Genomic DNA, 15,478 nt, shown 5'->3' on the forward strand with positions numbered 1-15,478 from the left:
CTTTTTAAAATATGGTTCTACCAAATGGTACTTTGGTAATCCCAATCACAAAACAAGGACATGAAAAGTCACAAGACTTTCTACAACAATATTTTCCTGAATGTCTGACAATTTTGTATATTGTTTCTGAATTTATTGGTAACAATGTGTGCTATACAACACTGCAAAATCAGAACTCAAGAATGAGGTGGTCCTACACAACACAACATATAGGATAGAAGTAATAAGAACACTTTTTGACAGGATTTGTTTTTAAAATAAACATATTGCTAATGCTAGCAAATTCTGTTAATTGTGAAATCTAGGTATGTACCATATTGGTCTAAATACAAGTATTATATGCTCCACTTTTCCACAAGAAATGCTATTTATCTCATCTGCTAACTGTGAAATTAATCACAAAATATAATACCCCACAATTACTCATGCTGAAATTCACCCCATTCGAAGTAGTCCAATATTCTGGCCTAAAATGAGATCTCATTTAAAAGCAAAAAAATACACAACCTAAACTTAAAATAAAAACTAATGAAGGCTATTTAGGTTTTATAAAAGGCAGGTTCAGTGAATCATATCTTAGGAACAATAAATTCTTTTGCAAGAAGTTGATTAATATTAGCCTCCTATGGACAAGAAATCTAAGAGTACACAATTTCCAAATTTTCCTAAGGTCTTACAAATACCTAGTTCCATCACTATTACAATGAAAAACCTAGAGATGCTTTAATCTGCCTCCTTACAATTGGCTATTTGCAGTCACTGAAAAGAGGAAAATGTTTCAACCTTACAGAATATGAGAGTTGAAAGAGATCTCAGAAATTTCTAATTTAAGAACCGAGGAAACTGAAGACCCAAAAAGATTGAAACAACCCAGCAGCTTGTATTAAGTGCCTACTACATGCCGGGAAGCTAAGATCCCAAAAAGCCATCCTGATTTCATCAATAACAGATCATACCAGACTATCTTTTAGCGTTTCTAGACTGATAGATCAAGCAACTAGTTTAAATAATTTACCTATATTTTAGCAAAGAGATACATGAAATTCCTTTGGAAAAGCAAGAAGAGTATTCAGTAATAGCTCAATGATAATTTGGAAAGGACATATATATACATATATATTATATATATATATATATATATATATATATATGGAGCTGATGCCTTTATCAAATTTACAGATGCCATGAAACTAATATGTTGGATGGAAGTTGGATCTTTGGTATACAAGACAAAATTTATTAGGAAGAAATTAAACAGAGATTAAATTAAAGTTTCACATTCGAGTTTTAAAAAAATAGGTAAATATAAGGAGGAGGTACATATATAGCTAGACATCAGCTCATCTAGAAGGTCCTTGGATGTACGAACACAGAGAAAGCTTACTTTAGGTCATCAATATGGACACTAACATGATCTCAGCTTGCATCAGGAAAGGTAAGAGTAACTAGGTCAAGGGAGGAGAAGCTCTAACTAGGGAGGAAAAGGTTTAACTATACCTTGCCCTGATCAAAGGATATCTAGAGTACTGTAGTGTATTCTGGGTTACTGATCTACAGTACCCCTATGAAAGTAACCAGGATAAAGAGGAGCCTCAGGATCTATATAGAGGAGTTTTAGTTGAAGGTTATATTTAGTTTGTATTTACTTATTGAAGCACATGGTATTTGCCCCAAATAATAAAACTTCCTCAAACTGAAGGAATATTTCATTTTTTTATCTTTCTATGTCTATTGCCAACCAATGCCTGGCATATACCAAGTGCTAAGTAAATATATGTTTATTTGGGAACTGAATTAGGAAATGTTTAGCTTGAAGACTTTGGGCAGGTATGATAACCTAAGCTATATTCAAATGATTCAATAACCTGTTAAATTTAAGGATTAAATTTTTTTCTCCTTGGCCCCAAGGGAAGAACAATGAAGCATCATTATATAGACACTTATAGGGAATTTCAATTTGGCCTATAATTTCAATTTCAATGAATTCAATAGATGTAGCTCAGAAGGTTGTTGCTTTGCATTCCTACCTTGGAAAGAAAAAAAACCCAGTATTTCCTTTATTGTCTTTCCTCTTATATATTTACACATAAACATGCATTATGATATATATATATACACACATATTTTTTTTTAAATAGATTTTCTTGGTATGTTATTTGCATGGCTGGCATGAAACTATTATTGAAAGCACTATAAGGCAAGTCCATCCTTCATTGGTACAGCAGTACAAGGAAACGAGGCAAACAGAAGGCTGGTTTTATAATCGTGTTTATACCATATTTACTATGGCAAGTCACTCAAGCTCTCAGTGCTCCCTACCCACCCCAGTAATTCAGCCTATTTGCATCAGAGGAGGAAGTTTCTACAGGAAGGAGTTTCCTACATCAGAGCAATCACAGATGCGGATAAAAAATATTCAATGAAACATAACAGGAATTGTCATTCTTTCTTTATTATCATTCTTCACCTGCATTTTCTATGAAGAATATATTAATCAGCCAATCAATGAGCATTTATTAAGGGCTGCAATGTACCAAGTACAATGTTAGGCACTGGGGATAAAATATCCACTATGAATACACAGAATTTAAAAAATATTTAAATGCCTGGTAGTTGGAGGTAGAGGGAGCATGCAGTAGGAAAGTCCAGAAAAAGCTTTGGGCAGAAGTTTCATGTAGTTTAAAGGAATATAAATCTATAAAGCAGAGAGGAAAACAAAGTGCATTTCTGGCAAGGGAGGGGGAACCCAAAAATGGGAAATGGAATGTGGGTATTGTGAAATGCCAGAGAATGGTAGAGAAAGTAATATCCTATGAAGATATAGACTGGAGAAAGATGAAGAGCTTTAACAGATAAATAGCTTTTATTATAGAGGCTACTGGGGGAAGGAGTCCACTGGAGTTTACTAAAGAGGAAAACCACATGATCAGATCTTCAATTAAGGAAAATCACTCAAGGAGCATTATGTAGAATGGCTGGAGTGGGAAAAGCCTTGCAATAGGGAGACGAATTAAAAGACTACTGTAGTAATATGGGCAAGAAGTATGAACAGAGAGAAGGAGTAAGATAAAAAACAATAATATTTGTCAACTGACTAAATAGGTCCAGCGAGTGAACACGAAGAGAAGTATTTAAGGCCATCAGGCAATTGGTTACAAAGCTCAGAAACTGAAAGGAAGATGGTATGATGCCTGTCACATAGCAGGAAATTAATAAATAATAGTGACTGACTAGTGTCTTTGACAAAAATAAAGAAGTCTGGATGACAGAAAGGTTTTGGAAAAAAGAAAGTTGAGTTTTACACAGGTTGTGCTGAAAATGCTTAATGGGCAACTGGTGATGCAGCACTGGAATTCAGGGAAGAGACTGGGGCTAAATAAATAAATGATTTACAAGTAATCTATAGAAATAAGATGGGTAAATCATGGGAATTCAAGAGGTGGCCTGAAGAGCAAATACAAAGTAGGGATTTTTAACTTTCTTTGTGTTACAAACTGTTTCAGCTTCCTGGTAAAGTCTATGGACACGAGAATAATGTTTTTAAATGCTTAATGTAAAATAATAGATTTACAAAGGAAAAAAATTATGTTGAAATTCAATTATCAAAATATTTTAGAAATAAAGTTCCTGGACTTCAAAGAACTTCAAAAGCATATAGGGACAAGAGAAAAGGTAGTTGGACAGAACCTGGGGCACACTCACAATTAGGAAGTGTGATATAGATGATGAGCACACAAAGGCACAGAAGTCAAAACAAAAGAAAAGAGGGAAGAGAAATGTCATGGAAACACAGAGAGATGAGAGTTTTGGGAAAGAAATAGTGGTCAAGAGTGTCAGATGCAGTAGCTAATTCTGGACAGATGAGGACTGAGAACCAAGAACAGAAATTAAGAAATCACTGGAAAATCTGGACAAAGGAGTTTCTATTGGTTAATGAGACTGGAGGTCAGAGGCAGAGCTGGGATTTAAGGCAGTGAAGACAACTTTTTCAAAGAGTTTGGATAAGGAAAGAAGAAGAGATAAGGGGAATAACTTGAAAAGGAGGATCTAATGAAAGTTCTTTTCTTTTATTTTAAGGATATGGGCAAACATTCTTGGGTATGTTCGAAGGCAAAAGAGAAGAAACCAGTAAAAAGGGAGAGGTTTAAAATTTTAGAGAGAAGGCTGGAAAGAGGAAAAACATGGTATGATCAGGATTGCAATCTACTGGAAAAAGCAGTAGACAGAATCAATCATACATATAGAGGGAATGGCTTTGGCAAACGGGAGATCAAGTTGTCACAGACATATCTATGGTATGAATTTGTCCTCCAAACTTTTAGAATTCCTGAATTCATATATATATATATATATATATATATATATATATATATATATATAGAGAGAGAGAGAGAGAGAGAGAGAGAGAGAGAGAGAGAGAGAGAGTGTACAATAATACTAGCATTTATGTAGTAGATACTTAATGCTTAATGATTAATTGAACAAATCTTTAGATGACAAAATGAACCTATTAAGACCACTCAACATTTCACAAGGCTCTGTGCTATAAATTTCATTGCTTCATGGACATTACAGTCTAGTATGAAAGATAATATTTGCCTGGATAAATATAATACATATTAGAGGGGGGACATATAAGGATAGGGGGTAAACTAAGGGATAATTATTACTTAAAATTCCAAAAGATCCCTGTAGGCATTTTTAACACACAGATCAATACTCCTGTGAACCTCAGATAATAGTCTTTATAAACTGCTATGGATGAAAATTTCCTCACCTGATACTTAGCCTTATTTTATATTGAGACACAGGCAAAGAGCAAAGCCTGACATCAGGACTGAATCTTGGGTAGGACTTAGCAGGGCTTCTATTGTGTTTGAAAACCCAATGTCACCTCCAGGCGAGGATGCATAACTGAAATATGACTTTAAGGGACTACTTCAAAGATACTAGGAGAATACAAAGGTAGTTTCTTCAATTCCTAATTAATTTTATATTATCCCAGCCTCACTTCTCTTCCCTTTTATTACAGATAATTCAACATCTCCACTATATGATAGACAAGAAAAGTATGCAAGAAAGGGAATTGAAACCTAATTACTTATCAGAAGCCCTTATAAAAGTACTCATGCAGGAGGATTTGAAGAAGGTATGGTGATAAATTATCCAGATTCATTTCCCCCTTGCCTAGATTACAGGGGTCCTCAAAATTTTTAAATAGGGGGCCAGTTCACTGTCCCTCAGACTGTTGGAGGGCCGGACTATAGTAAAAACAAAAACTTTGTTTTGTGGGCTTTTAAAATAAAGAAACTTCATAGCCCTGGGTCAGGGGGATAATTGTCCTCAGCTGTCGCATCTGGCTAGTGGGCCGTAGTTTGAGGACCCCTGGTAGAATAACATACACTCATATAACCAACACTTTACAATTTGTACTTTCTTTCCAACAATCTTGTGAGATAGATCCTACATACAAACATATCCATTTTACACATGAGAACTCTGGTACCTAAAGAGTTAAAATGAACAGCCCATGGCCATACTGTTCTAAGATGTACAGCAGCACCTTAAACCTCTTGCTTAATGTATTCATAGATATTCAAAGAACAAGTCCACATGTTAAAAAACAAAAACAAAAACATAAACATTCTCTGATCTAATGACCCAGAATCTTAAGAGTAAGTAGAAAGGGACAAAACAAACAACAATTGATTGAATTATCTTTAACTAAGGGGAGAAGGCTGGAAAAACTCCATAGTTCTGTCATTTAAGTCACATTAGATAAGGATCAAGAAGGTCTTCAGAAAGACACTGACCTGTAGTTATGGGACCAAGGCATGTGAGTAATTTGGGGGGGGGGGGAGGGTGGCATTTTTTCATAATTAGTTAAAATCCCATTAATGTTACAAGTGGAAAGAAAAGAATATGTCTGGTTCTCTAGAAAAATAAGTAACAAAATGGGGTGAAATTAAGCATCTCAAATAATGGAATGAAGAAGAGCCAATGTACTGTTCAAGATTTATCTCAAAAGACTCTTCATAATATGAGGAGGGAACGGATGACCATTCCAACCTGAGTAACTGCCCTACTGTGCTTTCCTCAAGCTCTGGCTCCCAGTTGAGAAGCAGAGTGATGTCTGTGGTACAAAGAAGTTTGGTCAGGAAACCTCTACCACTCTCTCACGGGGTGACCGTGAGCAATTAACTGAACCTCTCAGAGCCCATTTCTTTATGGGCAAATTGAGAAAACACCCCTTGACATACCTACCACACACTCTTATGAGGCTCACATGAATTAATGTTTATAAATCATTCTGCAAACTATAAAGACCCACATAAACATCAACTGCTGTTATTCTTCTTTTATTCTGGCTTTATAATACCTAAGGGTGTTATCAAATGTATATGTGTATATGTATATGCATGTGCATATGTAGACATATATACACATAAAGGCATTGCAGAATTCTCAAAATATCTTTAAACAAGTTTTAATTCACTTTAATATAAAAAAATACAGGCATGTTGAATCAAACAATGAAAGGATACAGACACTTTAAAAAAAAAAAGGGGGGGGGGTCCAGAATCAATATCCTAGAGCAAAATTTCCTCTAGGCAGCAATTCATAGGTCACATGTGATATAATCTACATGCTATCTCCAGCATGAATCATTAAAATATTTCAAAATTGAATATCCTGGTTTCCTAAGAAATACATCTTTCACAGCCCCACTTCATGTGTTCATCTGGGACGCTTTCTTCAATTAAGTTTCAGTATGTGTTGCCTCTTCACATTTAACTATAAATAGTCCTATTACTCTCTAATGGTTTCCCAAGATTAAAATTGTATTCTCAACTAAACTGAAATCTCCTAATTGAACAAGGACTATTTTCATCACTTATCTGGTCATTGTATCCCACAAAATACTTATTGTAGTAGGTTCACAGTGCTTTGAGATAGAAAATTTGAGAGCTGCCAGTCCCTGAAAGATCAGAACTTGCGCAAAGTCACAACTAGCCCTTAGAGCTGTATGAAACCCAAGTGGGGTATGTATGTTGGTAAATGCTTAACAACTAGGATTGGGAGTAGAATATATACACATAGACTTTTCAGTTTAACCAATGTTATAATGAAGTCCTGAACTGGAGTGATTGCTGATTTCTGAAAACAGAATCATCAGCTCTCCCATTTGATCTGGCTGCAGCACCGAACTCGTTCTCCTTGCTCCAAATTTAGTGCTTTTGCCATCACTACTTTGCTGACTCATGAGTTGAAAAGACACATATGCTGTCACTGGTGCCTCATAAACATAGTATTCTCGTTAATGCCAGCATGTGTACATGCGTGCACATATAGACACATGCATTCTGCACTGGTGACAAGCAGCAGGCTGGGAAGGTATCTCATGGAATCTTCTGTCCTGCCTCCATAGCTGACCAAACTATTCCAGAATCACTGTCTCCAATCATTAACTTGGTTGTAGTTATCTCCTCCTTTTTATGTAGGTGGTGAACAGGTATTTTTTCTTTCTACCTGTCAAACACACTTTTTATTACCCATAAAGGATTCTCTTTCTGGTGACAGAAGCAGCTCAGAGCCTGCAGGAATTATCATCCAGGAAGAATCCTAGACATGGAGAGAGAGGAGCTGGGGGTGAATCCCACTCTTGGTGACTTTAGGCAAGTCATTTGGACTCTATATCAAATTTCCTTGTCTACAAAAGAAGAGGTGAACTAGAAAGCTCTGAATCTAGGGTTCCATCACTTTACCAAAATTTTGACATTTATATTTGCTCAACAATCAAAATACAAATGAAAAATAAACAGCAATTAATGTTACTAGGAGAGGCAGCACAGTCTAATAGAGAAGCAGCCTAAAGCCTGAAGACGGTTCAAGTCCTATCATTGTCTTAACATGCTTGTGGACAAGCTACTTAATTTCTCAGTGTTCCTAGCAACTCTCTATGACAACTAACTGAAGGTCAATTTGCAATCTGTATTGGTGGCAGGAGTTTCTTCAATAGGAACTCTATATATTAATGAAATTACAGATCTGGACCAAAAAATAGAAGAAAATGCAATGTGTAGTATAATAAATTAAAATTAAGCATCTTAACTACTATTGAATTATACTTCACTGGATTGAATTTACGATTGCCTGTTATTTCTTTAACTGGAAGGTCTGATGCTTTTACAAGGGAAAAATATCTGGAATTTAATGCTACCATAATCACAATCACAGAGGTCTCTTTAACATTTCTCCTTACTGCCACCACCACTCACTCAACAATCAATCCCTATAATATTTTATTAATTTTTTTCAAAAGAAAACAGCATCAATTAACTTTATTAATTCCCCCAACTATGGGGACTGCTCATGTAGCTGAGGAAATACTCAACACAGAAAATACGCAATATGAATTTAAGTGATTTTTTTCACCCATTTCACATCATTAAAAATCTCTTTTGCTGATATCCTGATTCCTGAATGTAACAGTCCCTTCTCTTTGCTCTGCTGAGAAGGAGCCTGAAGTCGCTTTTGTCGTGTTAGCTTGACTCATTATGTTCACTTGAAAATAGAAATTAAGATTCATAAAACTCCATATTTTTACAGTTGACAAAGTTATATATTTCAATCCCCTCCTTTTATATATGAGGAGAAAAGAGGGTCCAGAGAATGCACCTGATGAGGTGCTCTTGCATGTCAATCCAGCCAATGCCAGAGCTCAGAAGAGAATCTTCATCTCCAAATTCCCAAATCCAGTGAGGATGGTGCTGCTTCTGGTGGAAACTGTTGTTTCCACACTGAAGCACACTATTTTCGGTTAATTTATTCAGTAAGTATATTTTAAACTTCCATGCTTTATTCTTGTTGTGGCTCTTCAACTTGAGGCAAATCATTGATCTTATCTGGACTTCAACTTCCTTATTTATAAAAGGCAATTTGCATGCTCAATAATGGTCCCTTCTAGCTCTTAAAATTTTAAGATTCTGGAGAAGGTTTATAATCAATTATTTGACAAGCATGACAAATAAAGATTTCTTTAAAACAGAAGCATAATTTAAGCAAGTGATTCTTAACATGGAGTCTACAGACTTCCACTCAATGTGTCCATGGACATATATATATATATAATCTAAGTCTGCAAACTTAGATGAGCAAGAAAAATAAAATCTTTATCTTGGCTACCTATAATAGAATGTAGCATTTATTTCAATTAAGTTTTCTTTATTATTCTGAGAAGGGGTTAATAAAATAAGAAAGTTAAGGACCTCTGATTTAAATTGAGATTTTTAATCTCTCAAGCTATTTATAAGTAAACAAGTTATGTGTTTAAGTATTAATCTACTTTGGAATATAGTTTTTCTTTCTAGAAGAAAAAACTAAATGTACTGGAAACACATTGTTGGGATAGGTTATATTTAATAATAGTTACTGTTTCCAACCTTTTGGAGAACTGTGAACAATCAAATGCAATCCTAAGGAACCTTTAAAGAAAGCCTTCTTTGGGAATACTGAATCTTACCAGTTTTTATCAACAAATTGTCTATACATTAAGGGTATCCTGGATAAAAATATAAGAAGGGCACAGAAAGATTTTACAGATAATTTTCTAGAGCAGTTTATCATTTGTAACCACACAAGTTAAAATATAGGGAGAATAAAAAACTGTATATTATTTAATGCTTTTAAAAAGTATTTGATTCAGTAGACCAAAAAAATTTGAAGGCACTCCTCAAAATAGATCTCTCCCATACAAATTTTAGAATCACACAACTCCCCCAATGACAGATGTGACTATCAAGATAATGACTGAATAATCTACTAACTATAACATCAAAATAAGCGCAAACTGAAGAGAATGCATACACTTTATTCAAAAGAAAACAGCATTAATAAATGGGAGAAGGGATAGTAGTACCCCTTATTAAGAAGGCATACAAAATGTGAAATGCCTAGTGAAATCCAGGAATCAAAAAAGGGAAGGATGTTTGAAAGTATTTTGGTAAAGGTCAAAGGAGAAAGAAAGACAAGTGATTATCACTGAAATAAATACTACAGACAACTTGTGCAAAAAAGAGGGGAAGGATTTTGGGAAACAACAGACCAGAAGTCTGGCACAGACACATGACAGAGTATCATGTAGACTTTAGTGACCCAGACATCTGCAGGATCAGAAGTTCTCTCAGCCAAAAGCAAAGAAGCTCATAATTTCTTGATTTTCTAATCATTTCATCTTTCAAAAAGTGAAGCAAACAAATGGAAATTTATGCTGCATCTGATTCTCAATAAGAGGGGGCAAATACCTAGTAGGGCAAAATTCAATGGAAACCTTGTGGGGGAAGTGAGCATTTCATCTTAGAGCTTGTAACAGAAGAGAGAAAAACATTCTAGATTTAGGGAAAGCAGGCAGAGGAAATATGGTAGAATTACATAGAGTAAAATGCTTCATAGGAAGTCAGCCCAGGAGGTATGGGAGAAAAATAGTGAAATTTTAAATCCACAAAGAGAAACAATTTGAGTAATAGATGGGGAAAATGGAAATTCTTTGAACAGACTAATGTGAATGTATAAAGAATTTAGCAATCAACTATGATTTTAAAAAGAAATGCATGCTTTATCAATTCACAAAAGGACCTATGAAGGAAGATGTTGTCTACCTCTAGAGAAGTAATTGATAAAAAGAAGTATGCATAGTACAGTTCTACATATATTTATAGATCTTTGTTAAATGGTGGCTTTCTTTGGTGCAGAGTAGGGAGGGACAGGGACACTTCAGAACTTAAAATGTTACTAAAAACTAAATTTAAAAAAGATAAATGATTTCACACTGATTTTTAAAAAATGCACGTAAGATGGGAAGCAAGACTATGTAATAGAAGACCGATATAAGAATATGGCATAGTACTGTAAAAAATGTCAGACATGTTAAAAGCAAAGGTTGGCAAGGGAAGCTAAGGAAAAAGTTTTGTTTTGCTTTTTTTTTAAGCTACATTTAGAGAAAAGAGAGAATCAAAAGACATGATTTTTGTTTGGGATGTACAGGACAATAATAACTGATAATAGTGAGAAAGCAGAACTATTGAATTCTTAAGATTTGTTTTTTTCTACAAAGAACAGAGAGTTAATATCCAAATTATGATAATAAAAAGCACCCAGCTATTTTTGATGAATTCAAGTTCTCTAGACAAGATAAACTGGGTCCTGAAAGAACTAGAAGATGGGATTACTGAGCCACAGTTAGTAATATGAAATATTACAGGAAATGAAAAATGTACCTCAAAATTAGAGAAGAGAAAATGTCCCAATTTTCCACCCACCCACTCCCCAAAAAGCAAAAGAACAGAGCCTCCAAACCTCAATAGGGTCTCTAAAGGCAAGAGTTTGATTCCAATTCCTGGGAAAATTCTAAACTGGATCATTAGAGATAGGTTGAAAACATCTCAAAAGAGAATTAGTAAAATTATCAAGAGCCTGCACAACTTCATCAAGAACAGTTCATGCCAAACCTCATTTGCTCTTTTGACAAGATCACTATATAGTTTATCTAGATTTCAGAAAAACTTTTAATAAAAATATCTCATGCTGTCTTATAGAGAGAAAAAGATATGAATCAATAATAAGACAAACAGATGGATTCTGAACCTGTCAAATGTCCAAAGTTGCTGTTAACATGACAAAAGTTCTCTAATGGAAAGCACCAGATTTGTGTTTGGCCATGAACTGTTTTTAATATTTTTATCAGGGACTTAGAAAAAGCTATACACAAGAAAGTCACCAAATGTGCAGATGGCACAAAGCTAGGAAGGATAGCTCAAAAGAGTGGATAAATAAAAGTAAGGACTGTAAAGATGTTGACAAGCTAGAGCACAAGGAAGAGAAGGGAATAGAAGCAGAGCAGGAAGAGAATTGACTAAGTAATCATTATTGCCAGGCACTGGATCAAGGGCTGGGGGGAACATAGAAACAAGAAAATAAGTTGGTCCCTACTCTCAAGTTGCTTACATTGTAACTTGGAAAGCCAAACTAGAAAGGGTAGCTGGAAGGAAAGTGGGGAAAAGAAAAAAAGCATTCAAACAAGAGTAGATGATAAAGAGGGAATAAGAGGCCTATTTCATCAGTTATTAATATATTTGTTTGGGGCAGGATCTACAGAAAGACTGAGCTGAGCTAAAACTGAATAAGGAGGGAAATATCAGCCTAAATTGAATTTGAAAAAATGTGCAGCGTTTTCCCAAATTGTTCATTACCAAAAACCCATGTCTTTGAGACCCCTCTCATCTTGATAAAAGTCTTGATTATGAATCATGTAACATCACAATTTCAGAAAAATAAATAATACAAGTTACACAGAAAACAAAATACAGATTGCCTACAAGAAGTTATGAGTGATGACCTGAACAACAGAGGTGATATAAAAGACATCTCTGAGGACATATATAAGAAAGAAAAAAGTGATGAATCAAATCATGCTACAAAATGACATGAAATGGGCAGCTTCAGTGGCACAGATGCAGTCAAGATATTAAAAGATCCAGGAAAATTAGTACTTTGGACCTTTTCTAGAGACTTTATGCAAAGGCTTGGGGGGGGGGGGTGGGCAGAAATCAGATAGATCCAAGTGTGAAGCTGGAATCTACATCAGCAAAAGGAGTACTCTATCTACACTGATGAAATCATGAATTCATTCAAGGGTCAAGTATCTGAATCTTAAGTGCTTTTTTTCCACTTAGCATTTTCCTTGGGAATTCTGCCTAAAAATTAATTTTGTTAATGGCTGTTTTCATATGTGAGGAAGCTGCCTAGATAATTTCTAAGATTCCTTCCAACAGCTCTAAATCCAACTGATTTCTATTTAGTGCAGAAATGTGTATAAATATCTTCTCTGATTATTGTTACTACAGAAAAGTTTTAGTTTTTTCCCTTTCAAATAATGCTCTTTGCTCCAAAAAGTTTAAAAACATTTCCCTGACAAAGCATAAAATCCAAAGGAATCTAATTGCTATCTAGTTTGCCTGTAACATAGTAAATTTATTTCAAGTTTCCCAATTGACATCTTTTTTTTCAGAACTAAAATCCATATAGAAAAAAAAAATGCTAAGGGCTCTAATAATCAATTACACCAAAACTTAATGCATAGCAAAAGAATGCATGATTTATCTATGCTTTAACTGATACAGCTACAATTCTCTTGCATTTAATCATGTTACCTCTGAAAGCAATAGAATGAATGAGAAAAGGAACAGAAAAACTCAATTATGAAAGAAAAATTAGACTAGAAAGTGGAAAGTAATTTTTTTTTTGTCAAAAGAAAACGAAAGAATAAATATAAGGGGCAGCTAGTTAGTGCAGTAGATAGAACACCAGCCCTGAAGTCAGGAGAACCAGAGTTCAAATCTGTCCTTAGACAGATTTCCTAGCTGTGTGACCCTAGGCAAATCACTTAACTCCAATTGCCTCGGCAAGAAAATTAAATTAAATTTAAAAAAAAAAGAAAAAAATATATATAGAGAGAGAGAGAACTGAAAAACATAAAAAACATTAAAAATGATACTTCCCTCAATGAAATCTCCTAAATATCTCACAAAGGCTGTTTTAACTATTTTAATCCCACATCTCATTGTATACATTCTCTACTTCTGCCCAGTAATACTGTTTCATTTACAGATTTGTTTGGTTCAGCTTTCTCCAGGAAACACTCGTAGAATCATAGAAAAAGCACATTCCAATACATCATCAGTAGAAACTCTTCCTTTTTTAATGATCTAAAGTTATCAAGGACATGAAAATCAGAATTTTTCATTATAAATAAACTAATCCCATAAAATTAATGGGCAGTTTATTCACTTGAGAAATAAAACTAGGTACCTATCAGGCGCAAGCAATAAAATAATATTTATAATCCACTTATGCAGATTCTGTTCTAAATTTGTCAAACTGGCCAAAACTCTAAAACGATAAATAGTATAGCATGAATTTTTACTTACATAAAAGACTCATGGCCTTTTGAGACTAATCAATTCAAAGAGATTTATGCTGTAGTTAATTCTTTAACTAAAGGAAATGTGTTAATTCTCAAGGTGAAAAAAGATCCATACTTAGGAAGAAAATAAAAAGTATGGCTTGAGGTACAGGAACAGTCTATTTATTCCACACCAGAATCAAAACATTTCACATCATGAGGCAAGTTACAGTGGCACTGAACAAGTCTATTTCACAAATGTTTACAAGAACGCTACTTTTCCTCTGGAGCAAAAAGATTTGGGAATGATGAGCTGACACTCCATTTCTTTCATTGGTTAGAAGGAGGCAGCATGGTGGAGTGAAAAAAGGACTGACACAAGTAAAATGACACAGTACAGATATTACCTCTCACTGTCACTCTGCATTTGTTCCTGGGCAAGTCACTTTGCCAACCTGAACCTCAATTTGCTCAGATACAAAATGAGGGGCTTAAAGAAGATGGCCTCTAAAGTCCCTTCCAACCGTACATTCATGATCCATCATCTAATGAAGGAAAATTCAGCCTAAAAAGTAAAGAATAAGTAAAAGAAAAGGAAGGGGAATAAGTATTTATTAAGTGCCTACTTAAAACTGAACTAAGCATTTTACAAATATCCTATTTGATCAAAAGAACTGAATTAAGACAAGGGATTTAAAAAAAAGTAAATAAAACAAAATGATTTTAAAAAAGAGAGATGGAAAAGAAGTTAGAATATAGTTGAAGTCAAGTTGAAGAGAGAAGGCAAAGAACATTAGATGTAGCCTTCAAAGTTGTTAAGTACTTAATGACTATAAAAGGATGAAAAGAATTGTTGAAAACATAATAGGAAATATTAACCAAATTTTTGAAGAGAAAGATCATAAATATTTACAAGCAGCCTGAAAAATAAGGAACTAAGAGTTTAATCATTCTGGAGAGAAGAATATTCTTTTCCAGTAACTTGCACTCAAAATGCCTCTTTATACTCCAGGTTCTTGGGCACCTGGAAGGTATTCATTTAAAGAGAAAGAAACACAGGAGAGGAGCTGTAATAGGGGTGGAAAAGGGAAGAGAGAGAAAGAAGAGAGACAGAGACAAAGACACAGAGACAGAGACAGAAAATGTGAAGAGAAAAAAAAGAAAACCTGACCTGCATTTTTGGGAGGATAGAGGTAGAATGGTATCACGCTAGAGAAAAAAGGAAAGAAAGTGAAGAAATTGGATGTTATAAAGAAATTCATCTTAAACATCTACTATGTGCAAAGCATAGAACTAGATACTGAAAATAATACAGAGATCAAAATAAAAATAAAACACTCCCTACCTTCTAGGAGCTTATCTACTTGGTTAGGGATAAATAAGGCAAGAGTAAGAAATCCAGGGTACCTGAATTCATCAGAGCAACTTGTCCTTATTTGTCCTGTGGGTTAATTCTCTTTCAGCCATTTTGTTCTTTCATTTCCAGTCAAAAGGTCACCTCTAAATCACCAGTATTGG

The 15,478-nt window shown here is 34.6% G+C and overlaps 1 protein-coding gene and 1 long non-coding RNA gene across 5 annotated transcripts in view; one reads left to right on the forward strand and one right to left on the reverse strand.

The window, feature by feature from the left end:
• TMCC1 (transmembrane and coiled-coil domain family 1) overlaps nucleotides 1-15,478 on the reverse strand; it is a 245,873-nt gene that overhangs the window by 167,807 nt on the left and 62,588 nt on the right. The gene's annotated exons all lie outside the window — the stretch shown is intronic.
• Nucleotides 3,829-5,261, forward strand: LOC116421869. Its single transcript, XR_004232454.1, has 3 exons — nucleotides 3,829-3,945; nucleotides 4,078-4,295; nucleotides 5,033-5,261. It is a non-coding gene; the product is annotated as an uncharacterized LOC116421869 (long non-coding RNA).

This window comes from Sarcophilus harrisii, chromosome 1 (assembly GCF_902635505.1).
Source record: "Sarcophilus harrisii chromosome 1, mSarHar1.11, whole genome shotgun sequence".
Classification (NCBI taxonomy): Eukaryota; Metazoa; Chordata; class Mammalia; order Dasyuromorphia; family Dasyuridae; genus Sarcophilus; species Sarcophilus harrisii.